The sequence below is a fragment of the Geospiza fortis genome, unplaced genomic scaffold (assembly GCF_000277835.1).
Source record: "Geospiza fortis unplaced genomic scaffold, GeoFor_1.0 scaffold180, whole genome shotgun sequence".
In the NCBI taxonomy this organism is placed as follows: domain Eukaryota; kingdom Metazoa; phylum Chordata; class Aves; order Passeriformes; family Thraupidae; genus Geospiza; species Geospiza fortis.
The window spans coordinates 864,765-882,229 of NW_005054452.1; positions in this window are offsets into that span (position 1 = coordinate 864,765).

Here is a 17,465-nt window from a genome sequence, read left to right on the forward strand (position 1 = left end):
CATGGGTGAATTCCAACTGTGCAGCTCATTTTATTTTCAGATAATTCCATGAACATCAAGTAATTAATCCTCAAAGAACCTTAAAGCAGACAGCTGGAAAGGACAGTCAGGCAGACATGCCAGTAAATATTTAATTTCTTCTTCTTCCTTTTTGTTTGGGTTTTTGTTCTTTTTTTTTTTTTCATGGTCTGTTTTTATGGAGTAATTCCGCAGGTGAGCTCATAGGTATCAGCTCGTTAGAAAAGGACACAACTGTGACATGGTAGATAAGACACATTTTCAAAAAATAATCCTAGAGGTGATGTAATACTGCAAGCAGAAATCACCTCTTTCAGTGGCACATTGCAGAGAACAAATGAAACAGCAAAATGTGCAGTGACACAGATGCTCAGGGGACTCCTGCTCTATCTGTAACCACAAAGGCAAGACTATCCCTCCTGTGCAGCAAGGATGCGCCAGAGGAGGGGCTGCCATGGCAGAGAACAGCCACATTAAAGTCTCCCAGCCCTGAGTTCCTCTGCTCCTGTTTCCAGCCACTCACCCCTCAGGCCAGGCTGAGGTGCAAAACCTAGGACCTGGCACTCAGACCCGCCAGGGAATTCTTGTCTGGGCAATATGAGGCTGGATTTTGGCTCTCTATTGTAAATGGAGGGCTGCCGACAAAGGAAGGAATGATGAGGAGGACTCTATCTTATTAAAAGGTTAATTTATTACTTTAATTTACTAAATTATATTAAATCTTAGGTTTCTGTGGTTGAGATGACCCCCAGGGTGCTAGAAAGTCTTTTCTTTCCCAGCCCCACGACTGAAGAGGAGGTTGAGATTTATCGGTTCTGCTTTCCAAGGTTGTTTATTTTTCCTTGTCTGTTACATTCTTTCTCTGCCTCGCTGAGATCTGTCCAGCAGGTTGGGTTGTGGCACAGTCTCTGCCCTTGGGGTGATGTTAGCTTTTTATACTAAAAACGACATGTACTTTATTTACAATAATTTCCCAATACCTATCACCTATGTTAGACAGTTTCTCTCTGCTAAACCAATCCAGAAGTGCCACCATCACAGCAGAAGATGGAGGACAAGAAGAAGAAGGACGGGACACGCCCAGATTCCTCCATCTTGCCTCTTGAACCCCTCTTCTAAAACCCCAAAATTCTACTTTTTCACCCTTTGACAAATTAATTATCATTCTACTCAAACTCTTGTGACTTGTAAATGTTCACACAAAGTTGGTAACTTTTTCCACGGGCTAAGATCAAACGCACAGGTCTTTTTGACTCTGTGCCAAGGTCTCTTAGCCCTCTGCCAGGGTCTCGAGTCCTCCAGGGCAGCCAGAGGAATGTCCTGGGTTCTGACAATTAAAGAATACTATACTATACTAAAGAATACAGAAAGAATACTTACTGAATGCTACAAAGATAATAATGAAAACTCGTGACTCTTGCCAGGGTCTCGACACAGCTTGGCCCTGATTGGCCGAAGAGTCAAAACAACTCACAGCAGAATCCAATGCAACAATCACCTGTGGGTAAACAATCTCCAAACACATTCCACATGAGCACAACACAGGAGAAGCAAATGATATAGGAATTGTTTTCCTTTTCTCTGAGGCCTCTCACTGCCTTCCAGCTTCCCAGCAGAAAAACCCTGGGTGAAGGAATCATGTTCAGAGAATGTGAATGCCACAGCTCTCCTCACCCCCACCTGTGTCAAGGGGCTCAGGCACACTCCATGAGTCCAACCTAATAGATTTTCTCCCCTGAATTATGCCCTGGCCATGTTCCAGCCAGGCCACTGGGGACTGTGATGTTGTTAAATCTGATTCCCTTGCAGGGTCAGGATTGATCAACACAAGTCTTATTTTTGGCAGCACAAAGGAAATGTTTATTGGCCAATTCCTGTACCAGTAGGAGATGTGAGTAAATCTCCCTTTGCCCTCACAAAGGTCAGCTTTTCAAATTACCCTCATCCATGTACTGCACCAGGCCATGAGAAAAGGTGTTGAGCACTTTTGTCACCCTGAGGAGAGGGAGGGCTGTGGTTAACTCAGCACCTTTCAGGAGCAATTCTTCAGGGCCCTCTCATTCCACTTGAGCCAGGATTCAATCCATGCTCCAGCTTAAGAAGGAATCCTGCCTATTTCTGCTGGTTTTGCTCCAGCAGAAATGTGAAACCAATCCTCTGGCTGGATTTCAGCTTGGATAATTACGTTTTGCTCACATAAATTACTTTATTAGTTTCAAAGAGGGAAAATTACTCTCTGCTAACTCTTCCAAAGCTATTTGGTAGTGTTAGCAGGGAAGATGAAACTGGCCAACCCACCAGAGAGGTGGCTGTGTTTTGGTGGGGGATGAAATTCTCCTTGTAGGGAACGTGCTTTGTGCAGGGAACTTCACTCCATGCCCAGCCTACATGAAAGATGGAGAGCTATTAGCTCCTGTCGGAGCTTCACAGCTCTCAGCCTGTGATGTATCTCCCTCAGCCTCACTCTCATGTATCAGACTGGCTCTCTGACAGCTCTTCTGGGATGGCTTAATAAAGCCCTATTAAATCCTCATTTTCCCATTGTAAGCTGGCTGGATTTTGCCTTCCTTTCCTCTATCACCAGCCCCCTTCCTTTAGGATGCTCTGGGCATTGTTTCCTGTTATCACCCAGGTTAGCTGCAAGGCTGCTTGGCTCTGCATCCCTCATATCTGGAGGACCCAGGATTTTCCAGACAAGATAAAAATCTTGTTGGTGACCTGAACACCCAGTTCTGCATCCCAGTGTCACAGCATCCATCCTTGCCTCTGCCTGGCACAAACTGCAGCTCCCAAATTATTCCCTACTGCTTTGAATGATCCTTCTAGAGCCTGCTGTGGGAAATATGCTTTAACTTATCTTCACCCTTCTATCTTTCCGAGGCAAGCTGGTTTTTCCCCTCTGTACCACATCCAGTATTCTTATATTATATCTTGGGCATTAAATCCATCACAAGTTTCATCTTTCTTGTTCTTTCCCACCCTTCTTAAATTTCTTCAGTGTTCTCATCTATCACATCACTCATTCCAGCCTTGATATTTCCATTGTCATCACTTTTGGTGTCACTCTCATGCCTGAAACGTCCTAATTTTTCTCATCTTTTAAGTATGAGACCCAAAATGACATCCTGCCTGAGTCAGGGAATCAGCAGCATTATCTCTATGATTATTCATTAAACAGAAGTTTTAGGACAGCTAATGCATATGCATAAACTTATTGTTCACAAAGTCTGATTGTTCAAACACTCGTTCTGTGAATTGTTACTGCAGAAGGAAATTTCCCCAGTATTTGAGGAGCACAGCAAAAGACAAGCAGGATGGGAAGGTTTTGAAGTGCAATGGGCAAGATTTTCTTGCAAAACTCATGATGTTTGGAGGTGTTGAACTCATTCATTTGGTCACACCTGCTGTTTTATAAAGGTTTATGCACATCTAATCTGAATATTGCCAGTGCTCCCACAGACTGGGACGTGCAGGAGGGAGAGAATTGGCCTGAACCATTGCATGGGCTGGACTTTATTTGGGCAGGAATTGTAGGTAATTCTACCCATCAGCTGTGAACTCACCTCATCTTGGCTACTGAAAAGATTATTATTTTTTCAAATCTTAGCTTTTTCAATTCCTTGAGGTTGCAGCAGCTTTAATATATTGGGGGTTTCTGACCTTGCACTGTTATTGAAACAGAAATGAGGACCCCAATGCTGCAAAAAAAAGGCACAAATACATTCCCTGAATATCCTTATAAAAGATATGAAATGAAAGAAATATTGTATCAAAATTTCCCATTAAAAAAAAGTGTTGCATTTTTTTTAAATCGGAAATTTATTGAATGAACTCAATTTCAAAAGCTGCGGATGTTGAATATTTCAGACAGTGGAAGATCTTCCTCATCAGTCATTTTATCAGCTGCTAATGTACACAGTGTTTGCCATTTTCTTCTTTTGAATATCCCTCCATGATCACTATTTTTCTCACTAAATACTTAAATACCTTTTTGTCATCACTTTGTGCATGTGTTCCCCCTCAATCCTCTCATGGGCAAAGCATATTTATGTAATAATGGGATTGGAACAAACACCAGGATGTAAGAAGAAACAGGGGTGCTGGACATGAACAGAAATTCAAGACATTTTCCCTAAATTACAGCAAAACTTTGGGCTCCTATACTCCAAGAGAGCTTTGTTAAGGCCATCTACTTGTTAAGCCTTAGGCAAAAGCCACTTTGAAAGGAAAATTTGAGTTCCATAAATGATCTTGAAGCCATGAAAAATTTTTAATCTTGAATCAATGGCAAAGAGGATGCATTGCTTTATTTTTTCCTTACTGCATTTTTATTCTGCAGAACTTCAATATTCCAACTTTTCATTCCAAATTCACTGAGGTAGGCTGATCACACCAAGGCTACCCATGTTTCTCCAAAATCCAAATGTGCTTCCCACTGGTCCCACCTTTTTGCTGGGATGAGCAGGACAAAGGGAATCTGCATATTCTCCTCCTCTGTGGAAAAGAGTTGGACAGACTGCCAGGAGCTGGGATCTTGGAACCCAGACAGCTGTGCTGTAAAATGGGCTGGGAAATTTGGGTTTTAGTCAAAGGATTTGCATTTCTGGCGTGTCTTCCCTATGAAAAGAGGCCAGCTGAATTCTTGTGGTGCTGGGAAGCCTGGAAATATCTGATCCTGAAGAATCCACACTCCGAGCTTCCTTCAAATCCACCCAGCAGTCAAGGAGTCCAAGTTCATGACTACTTGTAGGCACAATTTTCTTGGTCTTCACTGAAAATAGATCCTCTAACTGAAGTTTCAGCTCTGCAATTTCTAATGGAGAAGCATTTTGCTCTGAGAACTCTTATTTTTAGTTAGAGTTCCTCCAGAGCTTCAGGGCTGCTCTCCAAGTCACAGCTTTTCCACTGGGCTGTTGTTCCTTTAACTTTTTTCCTGCTTCTGTTAGGGTTGGGATTGAAAGTGCTTGAGATGGTGTTTCATGTTCAGACTCAGATGTTTATTGTTTCTAATCTATATTACAGTCTCACAAGGTGTGAGTTTTATAGTATTTTACTAACAAATTACAAAATGGCCTCAAATCTGTCTTTACAAAGTCTTTTAAGGAAAAACTATCTAATTAAGAAATGAGACTTAAATTATTTTTACTATTAACTTAATAACTAATTACTTGTATCTTACAATGTAGACTTTTCTGTCTAATTACAAAATACTACTTAAACCTAAGAAGAAAGTGAAGAAGAAAAACTAACCACTACTTAAAACTTTTATCTTAGCTTTATATATGTTACTATCTTCTAAAACTTGAAACTGTAAGTTTTCTACTATGTGATATTACACACTTCTATTCAAATTACACATTTATAATCCCAGTTCTATTGTTCAATTTTAGAAGCCTTCTTCACAGCCTCAAGTCAAAATACTGTTCTTTTGGGGGTCAGTGCCTGTCAGCACAGGAAGCCCAAAACTCTCAACATCCAGAATTCCAGCACTGGCCTTACAGGGAAGCAAAGGAAATGTTGACTGATTCTTTTACACTGGGAAATTTCCCCTTTCTACATCACTGAGATACACCCACAGAGCTGCAGAGAAATGTTTTCCTCGTCCAAAATAAATTACATTAAAATCCCATAGCACGTTACAGGAGCCAATTTTGATATTACCTTTGAAATACTGGGATTCATATTTTAAGAATTCTTGCTTTGTCACCAGTTCCAACCCGAGGAAATGCCAAATGGACATGAGCTCAGGTGTGCTGGGAAGGAGGGCTGGGGTGTGATAGCTGTGCTGTGTGGAGTGTCAAATCTGAGGAAATGCAGCCAGACAATGTGACAACAGGGATTAGACTCCATAAAAATTTCAGTGTTGTCCTTGAGAGAGGAGTCCTGGAACAATTGCATTGCATAACAGCACCATCACTTATTAAGTGTATCTTGTAATTGGTTAGGAAGCCATTAATGACAATTTGCTTCAAACCCAAACAGCTGGCTCTGTGACCCTCTAGGTAACAACAAATACATGAACAGGAGGAACAGGAATAATTCAAATCCACAATATATCCAGTTGCTGTTCTAAATCCTGAGGTATTAACTTTTAATGTATATCTCAATGACAAACCAATCCTGACACTTTTTCTGCGTAAATATGTAGCCACTGATTCTGGAAAAAAGAAGTAGATTTAATTATTTGCTTATTTCTTTTATTTTATCAGTGCAGTGCTAGTTTATTTTGGTGTAATCACTCTCACTCATGTCTAAAAACCCCTTAAGAATGCATTGTGTTCTTAAGAGCATCACTATCATAAATCAGGGTAGGTGCACTGACTTTAGAAATGCTGCCATGATTTATTTGATTTGTAGCAGCTGTGGATCCAACCCTCCATTCTTGGGTGCTTGGTACCAGCACAACCCATCACTGAACTTTACTAGAAGGTTTCTGACCAAAACGAAAAAAAAAAAAACCCGAACTTTTTCTTTTTTTTTTTTTCCATGACAAGGATTTCTACTTCTCTTTTAAGATTCTAAGCCTGCAAAGTACTCAAACCCACCTTTCCTGCAATTTTCAAGGGCCTCTCATGGAGTTCAGTGGGAAACTGAGGCTCTTGACCCTCTGCAGGACAGGACCTAAGAGTTGGGAGGAAATTACCTGGCATCTTGTACAACCTGCTAATGTGCTTGTGCATTCATGCACAGTAATTGATCTTACAAGCTCCTGAGTGTTCACTGGACTTGCCATTATACCATGAATATTTTATAGCTGCACCACTGTAATAACAGTAATTACATTTGCCCTTTTGCAGAACCTTTTATATAAGGGTTTCAAGGCGGTTTATGGATCGTAATTAAGCCCCATGGTCTTCTTGTGGAGTAAGAATTATTATTACCCTTCTGCAAACGGGGAAGCTGAGGTACAGAAAATCCAGCTTGAACTTGACCTTGCCCATCACTGCCAGGATGAGGGGATTCAAGGATTTCTTCTCCAGAGCTGCTGTAGTTATTTATTTGACTTGGATTATGCCTCAGACTGAAGACAAACTTTTAAAGTTGAAACTGTCAATATTTTCCTATTATTTGCAGTATTGCACATTTTTCCTGTTCTGAAGAGTTGCTGTGCCTCACATCACATCAGAAGGTGCTCCCTGAGAGGATTTTGAGGTTCTGCACCCACAGACCCTCATCCTACACAGAGATGCCAGTGGGGACCTGCCACTAAGGATTAACCCAGGCTTGCAGGTACCAACACAAAACCATTAATGCCATCCACAGCTGTGAAAAAAGCCCGTGCTTGAAAGGCCCTTTTCTCTCAATTGCTTTGCTAATAGTGAAGTAATGTCCCAAGGTAGATTGTAAAGTCACTGCCTGTCGTTGAGATGGATGGAAATGACTGGCTCTGATGCTGCTTTGATAAACTTATTTACTACCACAGTGCCAGCCCTTGGCTGGGCTGTAAAAAGGGTGTAATTATTATATAATGATTATATAATGAAAAATACCTATTTACTGAGGGGAAAATGAGCACATTTCCTGACAGGTACCTCAGTCTAAGTGGGGTGCAGGCTCACAGTCAGGGCAGGGCAGCATTTGGGGAGGCAAAATTCCAGCGCGAAATTCCCGAGCAGCGAGCCCACAAGCACAGCAGAAGGAAGCTGTGGTATTTTTATCTCAGTGGCAGCTCAGAGGGAACACGAAGTGTCTCCACTTTTCCAGCTTCAGATTTAATGTGACTGGAGCCACATGTGGGATTTCCCTGCAGCTGGGGAGCAGATGGTGCCAGGTTATGCAATGTGGGATGTGGGGACAGCCAGCCGATGTCCCAACCTGCTGCTCTCCATGGCACTCAGCTGCTCTGGGACAGGACAACTCTCAGAAATAGACACATAAATATAAAATGTTCTCCAAAAGTACAGAATCCTGGCTTGACAGAAGTAACTGGGAAATTATCACTTAATTCTGCCTATTCAGAATGTCCTTCAGGGAGTTCAGAGACACCTTTGGCACTTAGGAAGACACTGTAATTACTGTAAATGATGTAAAATCCTTTAAGCTATGAGGGATTCGACCAGTCTGATCAATACCTTGCAATAACAAGGTTTAGCTTGGTAAGAACTGTTGTGCAGTAATAACATTGCTTATGATTTATTCTGTTTAGCTTCCAAGATTTTAGTCTAATAAACCTGTGTATTTGAACAAAACAGAGTGCTAGCAGGTTGAGTCTTTTGGAGTTTGTCACAAGGAAACAACATGCTCCTGGAGGTCGAAAGGGAATGAGGAGGGTGACAGCGCATCCAAGATAAGCAGGGATAAAACAAGACCACCCTAACCACAGAGAAAGTGCAGACAACACACCTTGAGAAAGGAGTTATTCCCTTAGCACAATTTTCCCATCTTTTTTTTGTTTGTTTTTTCACTTTTCTTCTTTGTGAGATCTATGCATGGATTCTACCCCAAACAACAGTGGGGTTTCCTGTCCCTAGCAGGGCTTCTCTCTACAGCTCCTGAAAGGTGTCTGTGCTCAGCTGGGGCTGGGCTCTCTCTCCAGGCAGCACTGACAGAACCAGAGGACACAGCCTCGAGCTGCACCAAGGGAAATACAGGTTGGATATTAGGAAAAAGTTTTTCACAGAAAGAGTGATAAAGTTCTGGAATGCTCTGCCTGGGGAGGTGGTGGAGTCCCCATCCCTGGGTGTGTTTAACAAAGCCTGGATGTGGCACTGGGTGCCAGGGTTGAGCTGAGGTGTTGAGGCTGTGTTGGACTTGATGATCTTGAAGGTCTCTTCCAACCTGCTCATTCTGTGATTCGTATGAGCAACTTTCCTTTTATTCTTTAAAAGAGGATCATTCATGGGAAAAACATCCAAAGGAGTCTTCTTGCCCTGTCTGTGGCTATAACTACTCATCTGAAATAAAACATTGGACATGGCAACATCCACTGAGTAATGATCCACAGATTGCAGACAGCAGCTCTCTGCACTGTGTGTTCAGAACAGAACTATATTTTAAGTTCAAGCTCTGATTTGCAAACACCTTAAAATGCCTGGAAATTTCACTGCTGCCTTTTTCTTATTCATTTCAGCTCCTGTGCCTCAGCACCTCTCAGCTTTGATGCATTGAGAATCATTAGTAAGTAAAGCACTTTGGATCTATGTTTCTGAGTTTATGTTTCTGAACACAAGCAAAAACTCATACCCATTAGTTATTTACTGAGCTGGAGACTGCTAAAATATATCTTGAGGAAGTTCAGAGATTTTTTTCATTTCAGCTCATCTTATTGGGGGTTTTGTTAATGGAAGTTTCAGCAGGTGAGGAGCTCTCTTATTTTTACATGCACTATATTGCAGTTTAAACGCCATTTCATTAAAAGCTGTTTATGAACAAAACACTTGAAAGCAAATGTGAATTGCCCAAAGCATTTTTCCCCATTGTCTGTGATTAGGCTGTTCCCTGAAATCAAAGATTTGATGGACTTTTGTATTTTTTGCATTACGGGTTTTTATCCCATGCATGTAACAAATGAAAACCATGAATTGGAGTGGACGTGGCATTTTGAAAACCACAAAGCACTTGATTTATTCAAATTGTGTTTACATAGGGATTATTTCACCCACCAGTGAAATGCAGCTGCCTCTGGCTTGGAAAACGTCAGTCTTTAAAAAGAAACATTGCTAAGTGAAAAGAACTTTATCTCATATAAAACTTGAGGAGGAATGTAGGCTTGCAGAATGTAATTACTCATTTGGATCTTAGCCCAGACACCAAAGCTATCATTGCCTCTTTAGCAAGAGGAACTTGGAATCTTAAGTGGTTGCACATAATGAAAGCCTTGATTCTGCAACCTTTTTGGAAAATAAAATTACTATTAGTAGTACAATGCTTCCCAAATATTTGGATGTAATTGAACTCATGATTTACGCCACACTTTGAACAAGAGACCTCCAGAGGCTCTATAAAAGTAAAGGTGGCTTTGATTTCCAGAACAGCCCTGTTCACTGCTGCTGGATCCCCACGTTTCAGAGCCTGAAAAGTGTTGTCACAAGGAAAATAAGTAACTCTGTCCTGGCCCCTGCATCCATGCAGAACTTCTCAGTGTTCCAAAAGGGAAGTTTCCTGCACAGATCCCTGGCAGCTGCAGTCTGGGGACTTCTGCTGCTCCGAGTGACCCCGAGATGTGTTAGAAAGTCTCTTTTCCCAGCCTGGCTGTCAAAGAAACAGTCAGAATTCTTCATTTCTTGTTCTCAAGGTTGTTTATTGTTTCTTATCTATAAAATTCTTTCTCTGGCCTGCCGAGGTTTGTTCGGCAGGTCAGACAGAAGCACTCTGCCCACCCTCAGGGCAGTGTTATCTTTTTACACTAAAAACTACATGTACAATATTTACCATAACTTCCCAATACCTATCACCTATGTTAGACAGTGAGCTTCTACTCTAAAACAATCCAACATGCCACCATCACAGCAGAAGATGGAGGCCAAGAAGAAGAAGGAGAAAGGCTGAACACACTCAGACTCCTCCATCTTGCCCCCTGAACCCCCATTCTAAAAACCCCAAAAATCTATTTTTCACCCCGTGATAAACTAATTATACTATCTACTAATTCTACTATTCTACTTAGACTTTCATGGCTCGCAGATCCTCATATAAGGTTGGTAATTTTTTCCATGGATCATAATCAAAATCACAGGTGTCTTGGGCTCTGTGCCAGGGTCTCTGAGCCCCCTGGCAGGGGTTTGGGCAATCCAGGATGGCCAGAGGGATGTCCTGAATTCCAACTCTGCAGCTGCAGGGATGTGGCCACTCAGTAATGACTGTGACAGCAGGAGCTGCTCTGAAGGATTGGTTCACCTCTCAGCCTATTGATTGTGGGGTTTGTAACAGCATTTTTAGCACTGGTGTCAAAATTGTGGATGGGTTTGTGATAAAATTTCTGTGATTTTTAAAGGCAGTGACATTCCAGAGTGGGCACATCCGTTTTCTCTGTGATATCCAACATCTGTGCAATCATTTCTACCCACAGCAAAATTGGTGAGGGTGTTCCAGCAATAAAGATGTTATCTTTTTCCTTCTGTATCCTTGGCATTTTCATCAATTTCCCCAAAGGATTCTCTGGCTTCCCTTCCCAGATTTTGAGCTATTGCCAGACTGTCATCTGAAGATCAGTGTTATTTTAACGTTGTCTTGGTAAAATAACGTTGTCTTGGCAAAATTGGAGAAGAGAAACATCATCCAAATGGTACTAAAATCCATATTTTACATACTATTGTTGTCTCATAAAACCTATTGGAAAAATAGGAAGAGAGTTATGGAGAAAAGAATTGAAGTTTGTGAGGAATGACACATAAATGAGAAAAAATAAGGATGTGGAGGTTTTCATTTTTTTTCTTAAACAAGGAGTTTTGGTCTGTGTTAAACTGACAAGATTTTTGGTCACTGTTACCTTACAAGTTGTTGGTAAAATCTCTGTAGTAATAATTAAAACTAAAATCGTTCCCTGCAGTTTATGATCAGAGAATCATAGAATTAAAGACTAATAGAATTAAAGGATCATAAAATCAAAGACTCATGGGATGGTTTTTGTTGGAAGGGACCATAAAAACCATCCCATTCCAACCCAGTCATGGACAACTGGGTCTAGGTGACCTTGCCTGAGCGGGGAAGTTGGACAACAAGATCTCCAGAGGTCCCTTTCAAAGTCAGCCTTTCTGATTCTCTGATGCAGTAATTCTGTGACTCTAAATAACTTTTAGATTCTATGAGTCTAAATAACTTTCAGCCTTATGAAACGGAAGATCTTCAAAATAAGATCAGAGATGTAAAAACATCTGGCTTTACAGATTCCCCCCATCTGTCAGAAGTACAAGTTCTTCTAAGACCAGTTGGTCTGAAAATTCCCTTTCCAATGTTTCAAATGCTTTTTCACCTGGTTTAAAATATACTAAACCAAAAGGGTTCTAATTCTACATTGACCCAGGGAAGGAAAATTGCAGGTTTCCTGCATCCTACTGTTGGATTTTGTGCTGCCCATCACAGAGAGGGCAAGAGGTAGAAGCAGGTCAGTGTGTGGTGGAGCAGAGAGCAGCAGGTGAGGAAGGATGATAGAGGAGTCTGAGAAATTGCTGGTAATTGTGGTCCAGCCCTTCAAAAACTCCTGTCAAGAGGCAGAACTAGACACATGTTGGTTTTCAGTAGTCTGTGAGCCTCTCATGGTAATGAAAGAAACTTTGGGTTTTTTCCCCTCTGCTCTGTGTGTGTTTGTGGCCACATTGCAGAGGGAGGAAGGAGCTATTTGTTTCCTTACAAATTGATGTTTGAAATCTTCTCCCCTTTTAACAAACTCATTCATCTTCACAGTACCTTTGCTACCAGGCAATTTCTACAAATTAAGCTGAACATTCGATCTGTGTTGTTTTTAATGATCTTTCGTGCCAATATTTATAATGTGCCTTGAAAGCTGAGGCAGACCATGGGCTAGATATTTAATATTAATTAATTTGTCACTCCCCAGAACACGCACATGCTGAGGAGACAAGTAAACATGTTTAATTCTACCAGAGGGGTTGGAGGCACTTGTAAATTGCTAATTCATTTAAAAGGTGTCCCTTCCTCCCTTTCTTTGGAGATTCATTTCTTTGTGCTCTCCCCTCCTTTTTAATTGCTGCAATCTCACTTCTGCAACCCAAATTTCACCTCCCTTCTGCCCACACTTCCATTGTCTCTGACTCTTCCCAGCAAGATTAATAAAACTTTTTATAATTGCTATCAGTGCCTGTACCCAATGGGGCAGGGAGCTTTGGAAAGGAAAGTGAGGGTTTTGGAGAAAAGGATCCCAAAAAACCAGAGGACACAGAGGCGACTATAATTTTAAAAAATTCATGTTATTTCTATGCTGTGCTAAATGCCATTCAAGAAAGGCCAAGAAATGTTCTGCCACTGATACAGTGTGAATCAAGGCTAAGATAACGGAATATATAGATATTAACAACAGATAAGGCAAAAGAAACCCATGAGATGGCTTTGGTCTGGGTGATAAGGAAAGTGTAAAAGTATTATGGAGCCAGAGATGATCAGAAAATCAACATTTCCTTCCTTTTTCTGTAACAGAACTGAAATCTTGCCTTCAGGACATCAGTAGCTTTGGGTCTGCTCTCTGTCTGTGCAAGATTTATTTGTTCTCAGAGCATGTAGGGTTGAGTTGAAGCGTGGTGGCTTTTATGCAGAGATATGCCAGGTGATAAATGCCCAGTGCAGTGGTGATTATGCACAGATTTTCCCTGCCTCCTGTGTTTATTTTCTGTTTCCCTTTTCCAAAGCAAAATGTCACACTACTGGGGTTGTGTCTCAGTGGAAATCAAAGAGATTGAGGGACATTTTGTCCCCTCTCAGCAGCTTTTTGGAGGTGGTGTTGGTTGGATTTGCTACACCCTTGAATTGTCTCAAGCTTAGTCCTGGTAAGTTTCCTATAAGAATGCAAAAAAAAAAAAAAAATATATATCAGAATTGTTAGTTTTTCTGTCAAATGTCATGTAAGAGCCATTAGTCTGAATTAGATTCCTAATTTAGATTGGTTTTTTTCCTACCTTTATCCTTTTCCAGTAGATCACTATTCCCATGAAGTCTTAAACATTTCCTAAAGCTCTTCCTTAGGCTAAAATATCCCTTCCTATATTTTTCCCCTCTCCAGCTGCCTTATGCCTTATGTAATTCCTTCCTTATCATCTCAAGTTAGTACATTTTAAATGTCTAGTTCCCCCTTTCTGGATTAATGTGGGATAAACTAAATCATACTGCTGTTGAGAATAGCACAATGCCACTGATGGAATTAATAAGGAAGGAGTGAAAATATGTTTTCAGAGTCTGCCCAGCTCTGTCCTAGAGAGTCCTTCAGATGGGCGTGAACGGAATGCTCTGGGTTTTAGAGATATTAACAAATCCCAATAAACCCAGGCAGATTTCACTGAGCTCTGCATTTCCTGAACTCCCTGTTACCTCACCTCCACCCTATTGGTGACACGCCAGCAGATTGATTTGCAAAATTTCTCTCTTTATGACATTCTATAAACCACTTTATGGGACAAAAGGCAGATACATCCCTGTCTTAGCAGAGCTTCCAAATTGCAGCTTAATTAAAGTGCTGGGAGACACAAAGGGAAGACAAGGGCACAAGATAAAAATCAGGGGGTTGTATTCTTGCACAATGGATTCCCATTACCCTAAACAGAATCCTACCAGGGGATGGATGTCCCTCAGCAAGATATCTTTTATGACACTGTAAATACAGCAAGGAAATGCTTGAGTTTTCATTCTGTGGGACAGGGAGAAGGGAAGGTCAGTCAGAAAAGGAGAAGGGAGAGCCTTTAGGGAATAAAGGGGTCCTTGGTACAGGGTGACCCTCATTGGGCAGATTCCTGGCAAAAAAAGCAGCAAAGCTGTGTGGTGGGAGCCAGAGTAAGGCAGTGAAAAGGCAAGGTGAAAATCTCTGGGTGTGCCAGCAGAAGGACCAAGTCACCTCCCCAGAGCTGCAGGTTCTGCCTCCCCTTGGAAGCTGCTCTTTGTGTTGGTTGGGTTCTGCTCTTTTTATCTTTCTTTAGGTTTGGGAAGTGGTGCAGAACCTGCTACACAACAAGCACAGAGAGAGAAGGGTGATAAGCCCCGTGGTAAAGGTATGTGCATGCCATTACACTTGGAAAATGTGATGTAGTCACAGCCAAACTGAAGGCTCTTGGACTCACCAGCAAAGCACACATTTATTTTAAACTGGCCTTAAACAATTAAGAGAGATACGAAACACATTTGGGGACATGAAAAAGCAGTATTTGGCTACTTTTTAGAGATCTGATTGTGTTTAGGCAAATTAAACTGCCAATAAGTAGTAAAGCTGTTAAGTTTGCTTGTACAGAATGACAATGAAGGAAGATAAATAATCCTGTCTTAGGAAGAGGTAGAACAAATCATGCCCAGAAACAAGCCTGAATAATTATTTTAATCACAGAACCACAGAATACTGAGTTGGAAGGATCTCACAAAGATCATTGAGTCTGACTCCTGGAACTGCAAAGGACAATCCCAGCAATCCCACCCCGTGCCTGAGAGCATTGTCCAAATGAACTCCTTGAACTCTGTCAGGCTTGGTGTTCTGACCACTGCCATGGGGAGCCTGTTCAGTGTCTCTCAGAATCTCTGCTGCTCAGAGTGACCCCGAGATGTGTTAGAAAGTCTCTTTTCCCAGCCCAGCAGTTGAAGAAGGAGTCAGGATTCTTCTGTTTGTGTTCTCAAGGTTGTTTATTGTTTATTATCTATAAAATTCTTTCTCTGACCTGCTGAGATCTGTCCAGCAGGTCAGGTTGAGGCACACTGGCTGCCCTCAGGGCGGTGTTATCTTTTTATACTAAAAACTACATGTACATTATTTACAATAACTTCCCAATACCTATCACCTATGTTAGACAGTGAGTTCCTACCTTAAACCAATCCAAAAGTGCCTCCATCACAGCAGAAGATGGAGGACAAGAAGAAGAAGGAGAAAGACTGGACATACTCAGATTCCTCCATCTTGCCCCCATTCTAAAAACCCCAAAATTCTACATTTTCACCCGGTGATAAATTCACTATCATTCTACTTAAACTCTCTCTTGACTTGTAATTCTTCATATAAAGGTGGTGATTTGCTCCATGGGCCAAAATCAAAGTCACAGGTGTCTTGGGCTCTGTGCCAAGGTCTCTGAGCCCCCTGGCAGGGGTTTGAGCCATCCAGGACAGCCAGAGGGATGTCCTGAGTTCCGACAAATGTCCAACCACCCTCTGGGAGAAGGACCTGATTGAAGTGAAGGGATTGATTAAAAAGAAGGAAAAGATGAACCTTGACTGATGTAAGGCAGGTTGCTTTAGAGCAATTAATTAAATGCAAAAAGCTCTTCCCTATGAGGGTGGTGAGGCCCTGGCGCAGGGTGCCCAGAGAAGATGTGGCTGCCCCCGGATCCCTGGAAGTGTCCAAGGCCAGGCTGGACAGGGCTTGGAGCAACCTGGGATAGTGGAAGTTATAAATTAGAATTCTGGGTGGAAAGTTTGAGGCACTGACTGGGTTCAACAGAGAGGATTTTACACCATGAAATATTAGAGAAATGCAGCAATCCAGTCTTTTCAGAGGGGTGTATCCTACAAGGACATCCTGAACAAGCATAACATGCTGGTTTAATTCCCAGCCTCTTATGAATAGCTGGAATATTCTTAGCCAAACTGAATTATGCAGCAAAGCCACCCCAAAAGCTGTTCAAACCAGTGTGTTTTGTTGTGCAACTGAGATGGACTGAGAACCCAACCGGTGGCTGTCAGGGAGCTGCCAGTGAATGATAATTCAGTGCTTTTAGTCACATCCACATTCATATTACTTGGAAAATAACAGAGGGGAAAACAATACGAAAAAAGCCAGAGGGGTTTTTTGCTGAATTTTATTGAACTAAAAAAATGGAGCTATGAAAAGAAGTTGGTCAGGCAATAAGATGTATGCACAGGAAATTTTCAGCTTCAATAGGAGGATAATTGAAAACTGCCAAAGTTTAACATTAGCCTATTAGCAGTGGCTGAGCCTTAATATTAGAGTTCCAGATGGGGAAAAAATGAAAGGCTTTCCTCCTCCTTGTGGTATGTGTGGCACTACAAGGAAAGAGAGAAAGTACCTAGAGCAACACATAATTACTTAATACCAGAAAATGGTCCTTCTTTGTTAAAATGAGCAGCTTGTGTTGAGATCCCTAAGTGGCTGTCTCCTGGGCATTGTTCTTTAAGCACTATTAATTGCACCTAATGGTATTAATTGTCTTTTGTATTTGTCTATCAAATGTGGAAAGAGCTATATATTGCAAATTCTGTCTCTTCCTGATCTTTTTCAGAAATTAGGTTGGGGAAGACTGAGGAGAAAAGGCTCAGAGATATCCCAGCCCTGTGTGAGGAAAAATCTCACAAATCTCCCCAAGGAGAGTTGTAGCATTTGTGCTCAGACTTTGTAATAATAACAGGGTTTGGTTTAATATTTTATGGAGGGATCTTTTAAATTGGATCAGAATTCTGCCTTAAGTCTTCATTAAAAAGACATCTACCCCCCACCATGCCTAATTCTTCCCATGGAGCTGTAGATTCTGCTGGTTTTGTCTTAGGGATAACAAAGCATCAGATCTGCTCATGGAGAGCTCTCATTTCACACGGATCAAAACCCTGGCATGTGCTGCAGTGTGAGTGATGCTGAGCCTGTCCCACACAGCAGCTGGGAGGGCAGCACAAGTTCCCCTGATGTATCTGCATGTGACCATCTACAGTCTTGTGCTGGGAGCCTTGCTCACTGGACAAAGTTTGTCACAGGACTGTCTCTCCAAAATCTGTGTTATTATAGCTCAGGAGTCTGTAAATGCCAAAACCACAAATAATTTCCCATTATCTTTTTGCAACTGGGGCAAGAAAACCAC